Source organism: Lissotriton helveticus, chromosome 2_2, assembly GCF_964261635.1.
Source record: "Lissotriton helveticus chromosome 2_2, aLisHel1.1, whole genome shotgun sequence".
Taxonomy (NCBI): domain Eukaryota; kingdom Metazoa; phylum Chordata; class Amphibia; order Caudata; family Salamandridae; genus Lissotriton; species Lissotriton helveticus.
Window position 1 is genome coordinate 246,568,536 of NC_136060.1, and position 14,097 is coordinate 246,582,632.

Below are 14,097 nucleotides of genomic sequence, written 5' to 3' on the forward strand. Positions count from 1 at the left end.
TGAAATATTATGCTGCTTTTGATGCTGAAGATTTATACTTAGATTCTGCTAATTATGGTTAATTATTTTGCTTCTAACATTTTGGCAACCATTATCTGTATAAAACAAGTTCCAGAAGGGGTACTGTAAATTACACTCAGTGGGAACATTGCCCAGCTCCTTTACAAGGCAGTTCGAGTACTTCTTGAAAAAGTACACTTATTTTACCGACTTTATTCAGTCCAATCCTGAGTCTTTTTATTTTAAAATGACACAAAAGTCCATGTCCAAGGTTAGACTTACCGATACTAAATTGTTGTATTCGAAGTCCTTTCTAGACAAGTTAGCTGTAGAGGGCTACGAGCTATGGAAGGAAACCATTGACCTTAAATCAGTTTGGGGTTCTAAAAGTTGGCAGGTACAAGGCATTGAGGCTTTGCACCGTGCATGTCTCATACCAAATCATATGTTGTTTTTAAATTCTACCATTTCTCAAACGACATGCTTTGGATTGGCTACTTCTAAAAAATTAAATACACCTACTGTCCCTGATTTAGAAGAATATTCCGGTTGGAATAATGTTACACAGTTTTCCATTAAAGAATTGAAGGCCCTATTGCAAAATGCGTCCTTTAACATTTCCAGTTTGGATCCAAAAGGTTGGCTGATGTGGCACAAAAGTTCAGATTCATGCCAACATCGTTTTCTGGGTTTAGCTGATGGGTTTACACAAGTCAGGCCTGATCCCCGCTTTGATACTGACCTTTCTGTCACAACTTATTCGGTAGGAAAATTATGTCAGAATTGGCTGAAACATTCTACCTTGGATGCGGTTAAACTGCATCTATCCAAGCTCACTGATGATGTAGATTTAAACGATTTCATTAAAGGCCCGGCTAATGGTAGATCTAAAAGAGTGATATATGCGATTTACAATGAAATTTGGAAGACTTCACAAATTGAGGCTGCTACACGCCTTAGAGCTATTGATCAAGCTAATTTAGAAAAAGTACTTGCAGTTGTGGATAACAGTATTAACATGCTTTCTTCCCGCATTTACACGTTAAATAACATTGTGTCTTCTGTTGTTGATATTGTGCAAGATGAAGTGTCTGTATTATACCATGGTCAGAATCAATTGCGTTCCATTATGCAATTTGCGTGGACCCTGCAGACGCTTAACCCCTTCGATGCTGATGACAAAGCCAGCTCGTCATCAACGTTACCTGCGGTGCGCGGATGACGAGCTGGCTTTGTCACGATCAAGCCATTTTTAAAATTCCCGCGTACAGCGGGAAACCGCGGTAGCGGTTAAGTCTGGGCGGGTGCCTTGGACTTACATGAACGTGTCCTCTCTCTTTGCCCCTTTCAATTTGACTGACAAGCAGCGCATGCTTTCGATGCGGGATGCATCTTTTTCTATGTTACACAGTGAGAGATTGGAGTCTTTACCGTTCTCTGTGGCAGAAGCCACTGCTGCGACGTGGCTTATCCACGGGTTAATTACATTACCATTTGCTTTGTATAAATATACAAGTTGTATGCGATATATCGCAATAGGTAGATATGAACCCCTGGGTAGTTCATTTCTCCATGAGGAATGGTCTCTTCCATTCACTTATCGATGCCTGAAAGACGAGAAGGAGGTTTATCTTAAAGGGGAGGAGTGCTCAGAAACCCCAGATCACTCATTAATTTGTAGACACATCCAATTGCACGGTTCTTGTAACCAGGACCGGCCAAATTTAGCCTGTGTTTTGAAAGGTACTCCAGTTCCCGCAATCGTTCCTACTTTCACATTACTGGCAAACGGCAGTTACTTACTTTTAAATAACGAAGACTGTTGTGGGTTAATTAGAGGTATCGCTTATGTGGTAACCGTATCAGAACGTGTGGTGTGTTGCAAAAACGTTCTGGATACTCCTACACATGGGAATTCAGATGTTTCCATCTGGCCGCGTATCCCAACCTTGAAAGCAGAGTTCAATGGTATGAGTAGAATAAGAGCCCTTTTGTCTCAAAAAGAGGTGGCCCTGAGTTCGGCTCGAGAAACATTTGTCCTTCACATAGCTAACACGCGCACAGAAGTGCAAGCGCTATTAAATACTGATTTGCCATTGCATTTCAGCGAGCTGATTAATCAAATCTTTAATGCCTCCTCCACTTCTGGCCTAGCACATTTTTTTAAAATAGTTAGCAGTGGTCTCGTGACTTCGTTTGAGAAAATATTTGGGGTCATCCCTGCTTTCTTTCATTCTATATTTTCAAGCCTGTTTGGTGGCTTTCCGGTTTTGCTGGCGCTGGCTGCAGGCGTTCTGGTGATATTTTGTTTTATTAAAAATGGATGCCCGTCCTGTGTTAGAAGCCGCTCAGCCCCACCTGGCACTGTTTCGCAACCGGATGCTTGAATACTATGGCACACTGCCGCTTGCGACTTTAAGCACGGCGTTTGGATTATCGTTTCGATTTTCCTATTTCACATGTGTTCAGCCTGTGTGTTCATTGCCTGAGCTGCGATTTCGACTGGGCCCTTGATTTGTGTCTCTGCAAGACGGTGTCTCCTGACGTCGAGTTTAATCACCTGATGAGTCCCGTAGTTACTCACGAGTTGGTTTGTTCTGGCGAAAGGATTATGGCCTTGGCAGCGATGTATGTACTCTTGCAGTTCCACCGCTTTAGATTAGAAGGTTCGGTATAATGAACATCATTCTAATTTACATCTTGCTGCTCCCAGTCTTTATCTGTATACATCTGGTAACACCAGGACTCATATTTTACTTGTAAATATGCCATACTTTTATATAGCTTGGTCCCAACTCAGGTACGCACCTTCATTAAGAAACATGATATATACGTGTCCTGGTTCACCACAGCTTTGTCGGCAAGTCACTGACAGTACGTTCATTTTACCATCGAGTTATATGTTTGTGACACGACACTCCATCTACATCAGTTACACCCAGTTCCTGCCCTTATTTTACTTAGAGACATTATTGGAACACTGAATCGTGTCGCATGAATGTCACTTTCTGTATATATCCCCCACAGAGAAGTGTGGCTCGCTGGTTAGAAGCGGCATACCCTGAAGCAGAGGTCGGCCCGGGACCAGGGTTCAATTCCCGACGCGGCAGGGTCTTGGGTCAATGTCCGCGGACTCGATAATTCTCGCCTAGGTGCCTTCCCTAACCATGGGTCCCACTCTGCAACTCTGGGCAATAGCTTGCTTAATCTCCACAACGGCCCTAGCAGTGCCGGGGATGCCTGGCTTCACCTTGTGGGTGCCCTCTCACAGGGAAAGCCAGGACGGGTTCCCCAGCGGTATACAGCGCCAGGATGCCCCGAGTGATGGGGTAACAGTGCGCTTTACAAGTATACATACATTTACATTTACATGGCTTGAGATTAGCTCACAGGTTGTTAGTGCAGTGTATTCTTGGTTATAGTTCACCTTGAACTACATCTCCCAACAGGCATCGCCACGACGTAGTTCACATCGGCGCGCATTTCCTTGGTATATCTGTATGGTATCCCTCCGCGGGTACCGCGATAGAATTTCGATGGAAGAGCTGAGCAGGATAGTTCTTGACACGTTTTTGAAGGTATACGATGAGATGCGATGGGTATTTCAGTGGAGATACATAGTAATTCATTCTAAAACAATCATACAGTTAATTTCCCTCGGTTTTTCAGATAGTTGAGAATCATGCCATCACTTGAGTCAAAATAACGACGTTGCCAGTAGACCTCACAGCTTTGAGTCACCGTTGTGGGATACGAGCTTCATTTCGTGACCATTCATCGTAAATGAGGTAGGAGCAGTGCCGGATACGTTAATTATACTATTGAGCGTATCATAGATTATTCTGACCACCACCTATTTTACCATAGATATTGTTCCATCCTGAAGCTACAGTAACTATTTATCGACATCAGACGAGCTACATAATATCTATTAGCATCATCATTGTGCAGTGACAGTACGTGTGCTCTCTTTCTCCAAGAATCACGTTATAACACGATTTAGCAAGATTACTGCTGATGCATTTTTCACTGTTTTTACAGCACCTAAACAGTTTACAGACTGTTTATTACCTATTAATTGAATTTGGTCATCTCTGAAGTCACTACTGATGAACTATTGTTTATTGGAATATCGTACAGTCAGGTATGCTCTTATTTTTCTGATTTTTTCAATTTATTGAAGGTATCCCAGCATATCTAGATGCGTTACACCTTTTGCTATTACAGGACGCATAGAGTTTTTAGCAAGTACCGATACGGCGATATGTATTACAGCAGGTTCAGTAATATGTGATAACCAGTCGAGCTTGTGCACTTATTCAAAGACAGTTCAGGGTGTCTCGTGAGCGCTACCATAAGGACAACAGAAACAATTCTTTTACTCTTGTTTAACAAATGCAGATTTGTCATCCAGGTATTTAGTTTTTTTCAAGGTAGATCATACTCTCAGGTTCACTGTATAGTCGCTATGGTAGTTGGTACATGAGCTACTGTGAACTATATACGTCCATCACTCTGTGTTCTTCACATTTAATATCTTGCTATAGCAACAGGTTGTTAATGCTGCTAGAATCCCCCTGAGTGTGTATACCATTGGTTTATTAATTGTTGTATATATGGATGGCTATTATGTACAAGAATATATCAGTGATTTAAGTTTTTCTTTTCAGATTTTTTCCCCTGAAGAAGGGTACCTAAGGGTCCCGAAATGCATTTGGCGTTGAAGTGAAAAATATATTGACATCATTTCTAAATATGTTCACCAAAGGATTATTGTTAGGAAATTAATTTGTTTAAACATGATGTACAATCAAAGTATTTGGGTAGGATGTACTATGTATTAGTATGACCATCCAATCGATTGTGTTAGTATACACTTTAGTAAGGTGTATCATCATATCATCAGGATCTGATTGATTATTGTCATTTATGAAGAATGTTTGTATGATGAAAAACTCAAATTATTCATAAACTGATAAAGAGTTCAGTTAACTTTTGAGTCACTATTATTATTGTGTGGAAAACAGGTGTGTTTCCGATAGGAACAGTGCTCACTACCAGTAGTTTCTTAACTACTGTTCTTTAGTTTTTCACATTTTGTGTAGCCAACACAATTCCGTAGTGCAGCACCCTTTGATTAATTTGCTTACATTGTAATTTACCGCACGCGTGCACCCCTAATCTCTCTTTATTGTTCTTTAGAGTCCCGTAGTTACTCACAAGTTGGTTTGTTCTGGCGAAAGGATTATGACCTTGGCAGCGATGCATGGACTAATGGGTCAATGGAACGTACTGGCAGGGGCGCAAGATTTCTTGGCACAAAGCTATATTGAGAACCCGCCGAGTTGTCCTCTGATGATGCTAGAGGCTCCGGTGCTGGAGGAGCATATATGTTCTTTCCCACTAATGAATTGGATGGCTGAACTGTTTTCGGATGATGACAGTGATTTCATGCTGGAGGCTGTTGCTGCGTATTTTGCGTATTCAGTTCTGTCCTAAAAAACCTTCGAAACTTTTGGTGATAGCCCCTTCATAATGACAGAATTTTTGGACCTTTTGCGTACAATTTTTTTTTTACACATCCAGACCTATTGCTTGAGTGATAGTGAATCATGGATTGGCAGGTTGAGAACTTTTTAATTGACCTCTATAAGACATTTTCACCAGATTTTGCAAATTGACCTGACTCGTTATTATTGAACTCTGTTTTCATGATGTGCACCTATTCCGGTCTTACAATTCCTTATTTTGTCCGTGCGTGGATCATTGGGGGGGTAAGTTACTGCTTACCTATATACCGTGTTAAGTTAGCATGAGCTTATTAAAATGTTTAAACGCCATTTTTCCTTTTGCTGCTTTTGCACATGACACATAATTGTTATTTTAGCTTTCAACCTAGAAGAGCGTTGTGATTTACATGAGAATAATATGTTATTGCTCTGATATCAGTTTTGTTTGGTAAAATATGTGTGCACAGTGAGTGCTGAAGCCTCCAAGGATAACTCGACACAGTGTTGTTGTGAGGTCTGATCTTTGCACCTTTCTAGACATAACATGAATGCAGCTGCTGCCAAAATCTGGCTTTACGCGCGTTTTATATTGCTTTGCTAAGAGCACACGTATCACACTTGATGGTGCTTCGCATGCAGAGAGCTGGTGGAAGATGATGTGATCCTCTGCCACTGAGATTTTGAGGTATGGGCCCGCCCTGCTAAAACCCAAAGAGACCTTTGTAGATATAATATATACTAGATAGGGAGGGTGAGAATTAGGTGTTGTTAATTCCTATTCATTTCAGCATTTTAGTATGCTGTCACCGTTCGCTTTCTATGGACTAATAACTATGCTGATAACTTTGCTTGTTATAATATGTTTGCTTGTATTATCTAAGATACTGCGTTTGAGAACCCTGCATTGGTAAATAAATATTTCAAATATGCACGTGTCCTCGTTTACTCCACGTACTGGTTTGAAATGATTGTATAACGAAAGAGTGTTCATGTGTTCCACGATACCTGAGGTATTCTAAGTTCATGTTCTGGTCTGTCTAAATATTGGGAAGTTGTTATGACCAATGAGACACTGTAGCTAGCTCGGTAAGGGGATTTTGGGTACTGAGGTGAGTTTTGGGCCACCCTAATTCACTGAGGTTCCAAATCTCTATGCACAGTTCTGTAGGAGAACGGAATTCCCGCTACAGAAGCTTGGTGTACCAGTACTGTCTCAACCACACCGGGGCGATCAGAATGAGACGGCAAGGTTCTGTTTTCATTCTCTGTCAGATCTTTGGAATGAGTGGAAACGGGGGGAAATGAGAAATGAATATCCCAGCCCATGAGAAGTGGAAGCGTTACCTTAAGAACCTGGCTGGGGAAATCTGCTGACGAAGAACTTGCCTTTTTTGTTGAGGTACTAAGCGAAGAGATTCCGGAAAGGGTACCCCCAAGACTGAAAAAACGTCTTTACTTGCATGTGGTTGAGTCCCCACTCGTGACCTTGCTTGTTTGATCTTCTGAGGGAATTGGCCCATTTGTTTGAGGTAGTAAGCGAAGAGATTCCGGGAAGGGTACCCCCATTACTGAAAAAACTTCTTTACTTGTATGTGGTTGAGACCCCACTTGTGACGTTGCTTGTTCTATCTTCTGAGGGAATAGGCCTATTTGTGTGACATGCTCCACTTTCAATGAGATGCCGTTATCGGCCATTCCCATAATTGTTGTACTTGGGCTGAGAGAACCTGTGATCTTGTCCCTCCCTCTTTGAGCAGATAAAATATGGTGGCAGTGTTGTCTGTCCTCACTAGAACCAACGAGCCTCGTAGCCTGGGAAGAAAGGCTTAAAGACCATGAAAGGCCAACTCTAGGAGATTTAAGTGACATAATGCTTCCAGACTGGCCCACGTCCAGTGAACCGCTCCCCATTCTTCCAGGGAGGCATCTGTTGTCATCACCACCTGGGGCACAGCAGGTAGGAAAGAGAGACCTTGCAATATGTTTGCTCTGACCATCTACTTGGATACCGCCGCCTTCATCTCCTGGGTTATTGAGATCATGTCCTCAAAAGAGCCCCGGCACTGTGTCCACTGCACATCAAGATCTTCCTGAAGAGGTCTCATGCGCAGTCGGCAATTCAGAATTAACGGGATGCAGGATGACATCGTCCTTACAGAAGCGCACCTTTTTGAAGGCCTCATTGTCTGCAAGCGAGAAATCCGTTCCTTTATGGTAAAGGTTTTTGACAGCTTTGAATCCAGGATTGCTCCTAGAAACACCAGGGATCGAAGAGGGAAATAGAGATGGTTTTGCCCTATTGAGCTTGAGACCTAGGAATTGGAAAAGTTGTAGACAGGCCTCTGTGGACTTATTTGCCGACTGGAAAGAGGGACTTTTGATTAACCAATCGTCCATGTAGGAGAACACCTGGTGACTGGAACATTTGAGGAAAGCCACCACTGGAGTAAAATACCGTGGAGCAGATTGTAAGCACCCTGGCCTGATAATGTCCCCCTGCCACCTCGAACCTGAGAAACCTTTGGGGTTTCGAATGTATTGGAACATGAAAATATTTGTCCAGTAGATCCAAGGGAGGAGAGATAGTCTCCTGGGTCCATTAGCTGAAAAATCTTCTGAAGAGAAAGAATCCTAAAGGGTTGCTGTGAGAAGTTGGCCTGATGTGCAGTGTTCACTATTCTAGTGATCACTATATATCAGTCCAAACAACCCTTATTGATGATTGGTTGTAAGTCAACCTTATAGACCAGCTATCCTAGTAGCATGGATACGAGCAGTCTAAGGCTAAGACTCTAGAGGGCGTGTTAAGCCAGCTGTTTTACCATCACATTACCCCTTGAACACCCAGTGAAAGGACACCACACAAGTGTTATGAAAATAAACAATATATTTATTAGAATCACAACAACCCTGTACTCTTTATGAGGACAGGGTGCTAAGCACACAACAAAACTCTTACGAAAATACTTACGTTAGCACGGTATACACAAATGCCCGAGGGGCACGAAAAACCATATACTTTAAAAGTGGAATGCGAAATTACTAGCAGGTAAGTACAGTACTAATAGGCTTTGGAATCGCTAGGACTTGACTATAGAATCGTTAGATTACTTCTAGGAGACCTAGGGAACTCGGGTGCAGAGTGAGCACTCTCACGCGGGATGCGGGACAAAGTCTATGGAAGCTAGCAAAGTTAAAGTTAGTGTTTACGGGCGAACCCGACCTGGTAGGAAGAAAACAACAGTGGATCCTGACCCTTGGATAGTGAGGCTATGCTGGGGCACCGAAATGCCGAAGTTACCTAGCCCAGGGGCTGCAGCTGCATAGGTCTCAAAAGACGTCGGGAATCCTCGTTGCCGGACCAGGAGCCTGGAAGAAAAGATGCTGGCAGGCGACCATTGAAGAGAGTTCGAGTTGATCCAAGCCTGGATCTGGAAGATGGATGACACCTGAAAGCAGAGGGGACCAAGTTCGTGACTACTAGCCAGTAGTCAGTGGGCACCAGGAGGGCACCGGATGGCAGTCACCTCGACTAGGTGAGTGGGCGACGCTGGCTCTGCAGATCTCACGGACCAGGAGGCGTTGTCGGCGACCAGGATGGAGAGGCGAGCTGTCCCACGATGGATGAAGCTGTCGGCGTCGAAGTTACCCAGGATTGGGCAACAAGCCTTGGCTAATTCAAGCCCACGCGGTGGACTCAAAATGGCGTCTTGAGTGGACCAGGAGGGTCCGGGGTGCTCCTCTTCGGAAAGGGAGCAAGGGCCAGTCTGGAGCAACCAGACCAGCAGCAGTGATGTCGTCGGGCGTCGTTCAGAAGGCCACAAGCCAGCGGGCTAGTAGCCAAACAACGCGGTGAGCAGCAAAAAGCAGAAGGGCCCCACGCAGATCGTGGAGATGCTGGGAGGCTGCACTTCGGTGCTGGAGCTGCTCAGGGTCGTGGCTTCTCGGACCCCAAAGCACTCACCAGGAAATTACTCGGCGGGCTTGCTGTGCAGAAGTCGTGCAGTCTTGAAGATGGCCGGTCCCTCGAGGTCTCGTCGCACCCACGGTTCTCAGCTTGGCTGTAGAGGTGGGTAGAGGTCAGAGGTGCCAGGGAAGCCGGTTCTCGTCGAGCTGGGCAGTCGGATTCCGGAGGAAGGACTTGCAGCAGACCGCAGTGTTCTTTAGATGGTGCCTGCGGATGCAGGGTGACTACTCCTTAGTCACAAGGGAGAAATCTTAGGAAGAAGTCTTGAGTTCCTTTCGTGGAAAGTAGTTTCAGGATTCAAAGATGATCTGATTTGGAAGGGGGCCAGTTCCTACCTTTATCCTGTAAAAAGGGGCTGGCACGCGACTAAGTCCTGCCCTATGGGTGGGACCGGGAGGGGGGTGGTTACACCCACTTCCTTGGCGGGCTTTTCCCCAGCACAGGGTCTGGAGTGACCCTGGAACTGGTTCAAGCCAGCCTATGCACAGTGAGCACCGGGGTGCCACGTGCAGTCACCTTCCTCTGAAGCCCTGCCTACCTACAATACACAAAATCCTGTCTGGGACGGTGCTGGCACCGCCCCTGGCAGGAAACCCTTTGTCCTTATCTCCTGCTCTGGGAGGACTCCCAGCAGCAGGAGGGCAGACTTGTGTCTCGGTGTCAGCATCCATTTTGTGGATGCTAAGGCTCTGTCTGACTTTAACCGGGGTTAGGGGTTACATACATGTCGTGTCCCTCTAGAAGGGTGGAATGCTAACCCCGTCGCCAGAATTGGCGAGGGGTTAGTATTCCAATTCGTATGACACCTTACTCGACATGTTTTGATAAAGCGATACCAGAGTTGGCATATAACCGCGAGGATTATAATGCACTTAAGAGTATATGGTATGCGATATCATGGAAACGGCTAAGGGATGGATCCCGAAAGCCGCAGACAGGCTCAGCTCATGCCAGAGCACCATCTCACACGATTCCAAGCACTCTGCCTTCAGGATTGTTAAGGCCTGCCATAGGAGTGACTGATAGGAGATCTGTGTGTCCATTTTAGGGTTAGATATAGGTATACTATATCTAAAGCAAAGGGTGATTACACCACCTTGCCCCAGCTGTCAAGCAGCCAGTTGTGTCAGATTTGGATGGCCAGCCAGGGGTGGCATAATACATGCTGCAGCCCCTGGTAGGCCCTGGGTACACCTATGCCCTGGGTACCTAAGGTACACTGTACAGGGACTGATAAGGTGACTCAGTATCCAATTGGATATGTACCTAGGGTACATGGAATCCATTTTACAGAGAGAGCAGTAGGCCTGGGGTCCTGAATAGCAGGGCCCCAGGTCAACTAAGTCAGAAAACCAGCAAAACACCAGGCAAAAAGTTGGGGGCAACCATAGTCAGGGATCTACCTTCCTACATAACCCCCCCCCAAACGAAAGGAGATAAGGCTAGCCTTGCCAGGTAAGCCTATATTGCCTGAGTGGCCATATAAGGAAGTACCAGCACTGGCATGGTTACCCCCTATCTCATGGTCCACTAAGCAATCCCTCACCCTAAGGGTGTCTGAGGGTCTCCACCATAGGGAATCTCTACCTGTGGTGTGTTTTGGCAAAGTAAAAGGCTGGTGCTGAAATGGAGTACTGAAGTGAGGCTCCACTAATTTTGGGCTCAGCTTCCTCCAATCATTATCCACCATAGAGGCCTTTCTTTCCAAGACTGAGTTGTTTTGGGCTCTCAGGGTCAACCTCTGGCTACCTACAGCTGGAGGTTGGGTCCCTCTGTTTGGCTTACTGGAGGGACAGGTCAGGTTTGGGGCCCTCAGGTCCCAGGTTTGGCTGTACCCAACAGTGTCCATCTGTGGGAGGTCCCTAACTAAATTTAAGGGGGATCCCTCAGGAGTCTGTTTTATTTTCACTTGGCTAGGATTACTAGCTTCAGTGCCCTTAATCTGTTGATTGGGAAGTTCTTTTGGACAGGGGGCCCTTTGGGGTCCACCACTGGCCTTCCTGACCTCAACAGCCCTGGGCTGACTGAGGCAGGGTAGAGAGGGGCAGGTTACCTGCTCCAGACTGGGTCCCACTTTGGAAGGGTCCACTGACATCAGGGGTTCTGCCAGGCTAGGCCTGACTACCTCTGTGGCAGTTTCTTCACAAGGGGTCAGATCAGTTCCCTGAGGAGGCTGACCCTTTCCTAAAGTCTGGTGGGAGGGAGATTTCTCTTCCTCCTCAATGCTCTCTGTCTGAGTGGAGTGATCCATAGTTTCAGGCTTCACAACACTATCATCTGTCTGAGTTTGAGCTGTGGCCATCACAACTCTCCCAACCTTTTCAGGAGGGGGCTCAGTTTGGGTGTGGGCTGTTACCATGACAGCCTTGACAACCTGTTCTGGGAAGGAAGTTGTCTGAGATTGGGTTGTGACTGGCACAACCCTCCTGACCTGTTCAGGGAGGACATCTTGGACTGGGGCTGTGGCTATCACTGCCCCACTAACCTTACCATGGGTATTCACCATTTTAGAATGGGTTTCTTGCTCAACTTCAGCCCAGGCTGAGAGCTCTAAATCATTCCCCAGTAGGCAATCTACCGGCAAGTTTGGTGACACTGCCACTCTCTTGGGGCCAGTGACACCTCCCCAGCTGAGATTGACCACTGCCATGGGATGATCTCTCTGTACTCCATCAATATTGGTCACCTGGTATGTGGCACCAGGTAAAAGTTGCCTTGAGGGGACTAGACTCTCAGTCACCATAGTGATGCTAGCCCCTGTATCTCTATAGGCCTCAACTTTTATACCATTGATCAGGGGCTCCTGTCTGTACTTGCCCAAAGTGTTGGGACAAGTTGTGAAGTTGGCAAACCCCATGCCAGTCTCACAGACAAGAGTATCTAAGTCAGGGGACCTGGTTAGGCCAGAGTCCCCAGGAACTCCCAAAGTAAATGCACCCAAATTCTTGGGGGCACTCCCACCACCTGGGGGATTACTACTAGTAGTAACAGGAGGTTTGGGAATGTTACTTGGGGGTATGTTTTCCTTATTGTTATTCTTTGGGCAACTGCTGTCAGTTTTTAAATGACCCACCTGTTTACAGGGATAACAATAAGGTTTCTTCTGGTTGTTGGAAGGATTCTGGGACCCACCCCCCTCAGAGGATTTTTGGGGCCCTGATGTGGTTTGATCTGGAGATTTATTCCCACCCTTCTCTTGAGGCTTGGTTGATTCCTTTTTCTGGTCACCACCTTGGTTCTTGGGCCTAATCCTGGTTCTGACCCATTTGTCTGCCCTCTTACCCAATTCTTGTGGAGAGGTCAGATCAGAGTCTACCAGGTGCTGGTGTAATAACTGGTTCTGACAATTATTTAAGACTTGCTCTCTCATAATAAGATTATATAATCCTGTGAAGTCAGTAACCTTGCTACCCAGTAGCCAGCCTTCCAAAGCCTTAGTGGCACAATCAACAAAGTCAGACCAGTCCTGAGACTGAGTTTTCTGGGTGTCTCTGAACAGCAACCTGTACTGCTCAGTGGTTAAGCCAAACCCATCAACCAGTGCATTTTTCAGGACCTGGTAATCATTAGCATCCTCCACTCTTGTAGTGAGGAGCTTATCTCTACCTTCACCATCGAAGGAGAGCCACAGTATAGCTGCCCACTGACTCTGGGGAATGCACTGCACAGTGCAGGCCCTCTCCAGAGCAGCCATCCATTTCTGGATGTCATCCCCTTGTTTAAAGGGGGGCACTATCTTAGTCAGGTGTTTAGTATCTAAACCCTTCTCTTTTTCTCTTGGGAGATTGCTGCCACCAGTGGGAGCTAACCCACTCATCTTCTGCTCTCTAGCAAATGCAAGCTTTTCTTTGGCCAGGGCAAGTTCTTCCCTTTCAATCCTCAGTCTAGCTTGTCTCATCCTTGCTTCATGCTCTCTTCTCTGAGGGGAAGTCAATCTCCTCTGGGGAGAGTTCCTTCTCCCCTGAGAAGAGGCATTAGAGTGCAGAGATCTAATGGAGTCCCTAGAAAGAGATCTATCTCTCCTAACTCCAAGGTTAGGCCCACTTCGGGTTAGTACTGGGGGGCCCCCAGATCCTAGCCCAAGTAAGTCTAAGTTGGCCCTGGTTAGCCTTCTGACTACCTCAAGACCTTTGTCTACCTCATCCCCAGAGAGTTCCTCTTGATCCTCCTCCTCAACTGCAGTAGCAGTGTTGGGGAGGTCTGGATCCCCAGAGGTTCCCTCTAAGGCTGGCATATTCTCATGTAACTGAGAAATCTTTCTGGCATCATATGTCTCTAAGAGACCTATCAGAAAGGGAATGGTGGGGTTAGACCCCTGCTTCAGTTTCCTGGAGGTACAGACTTGTCTCATCTCCTGAAAACTGAGAGCTGCATATCTTGAAGTGACCTGTGGAGGGTCAACACTGACCAGGGGAGTCTCAGTAGATTCTCCCTGGGTAGACATGCTTTTCCAGTGAGGTGTAAGTGGTGCACTTACCTACACTATATGTTTGCCTACTGATCCCTTGCTAGAGTTGTAGTTTAGGGTGTGCTAGGCCCTAGGAGCTACAACAGCTGGTTCAATAGAACTCAGAGTATTCTAAGCTAAGTTATATGTACCTTTAGTACTTATGTGATCTT

At 45.8% G+C, this 14,097-nt stretch overlaps 1 protein-coding gene across 2 annotated transcripts in view; it reads right to left on the bottom strand.

Moving 5' to 3' along the window:
* TBC1D19 (TBC1 domain family member 19) overlaps positions 1–14,097 on the bottom strand; it is a 1,159,927-nt gene that overhangs the window by 452,717 nt on the left and 693,113 nt on the right. The window lies entirely within an intron of this gene.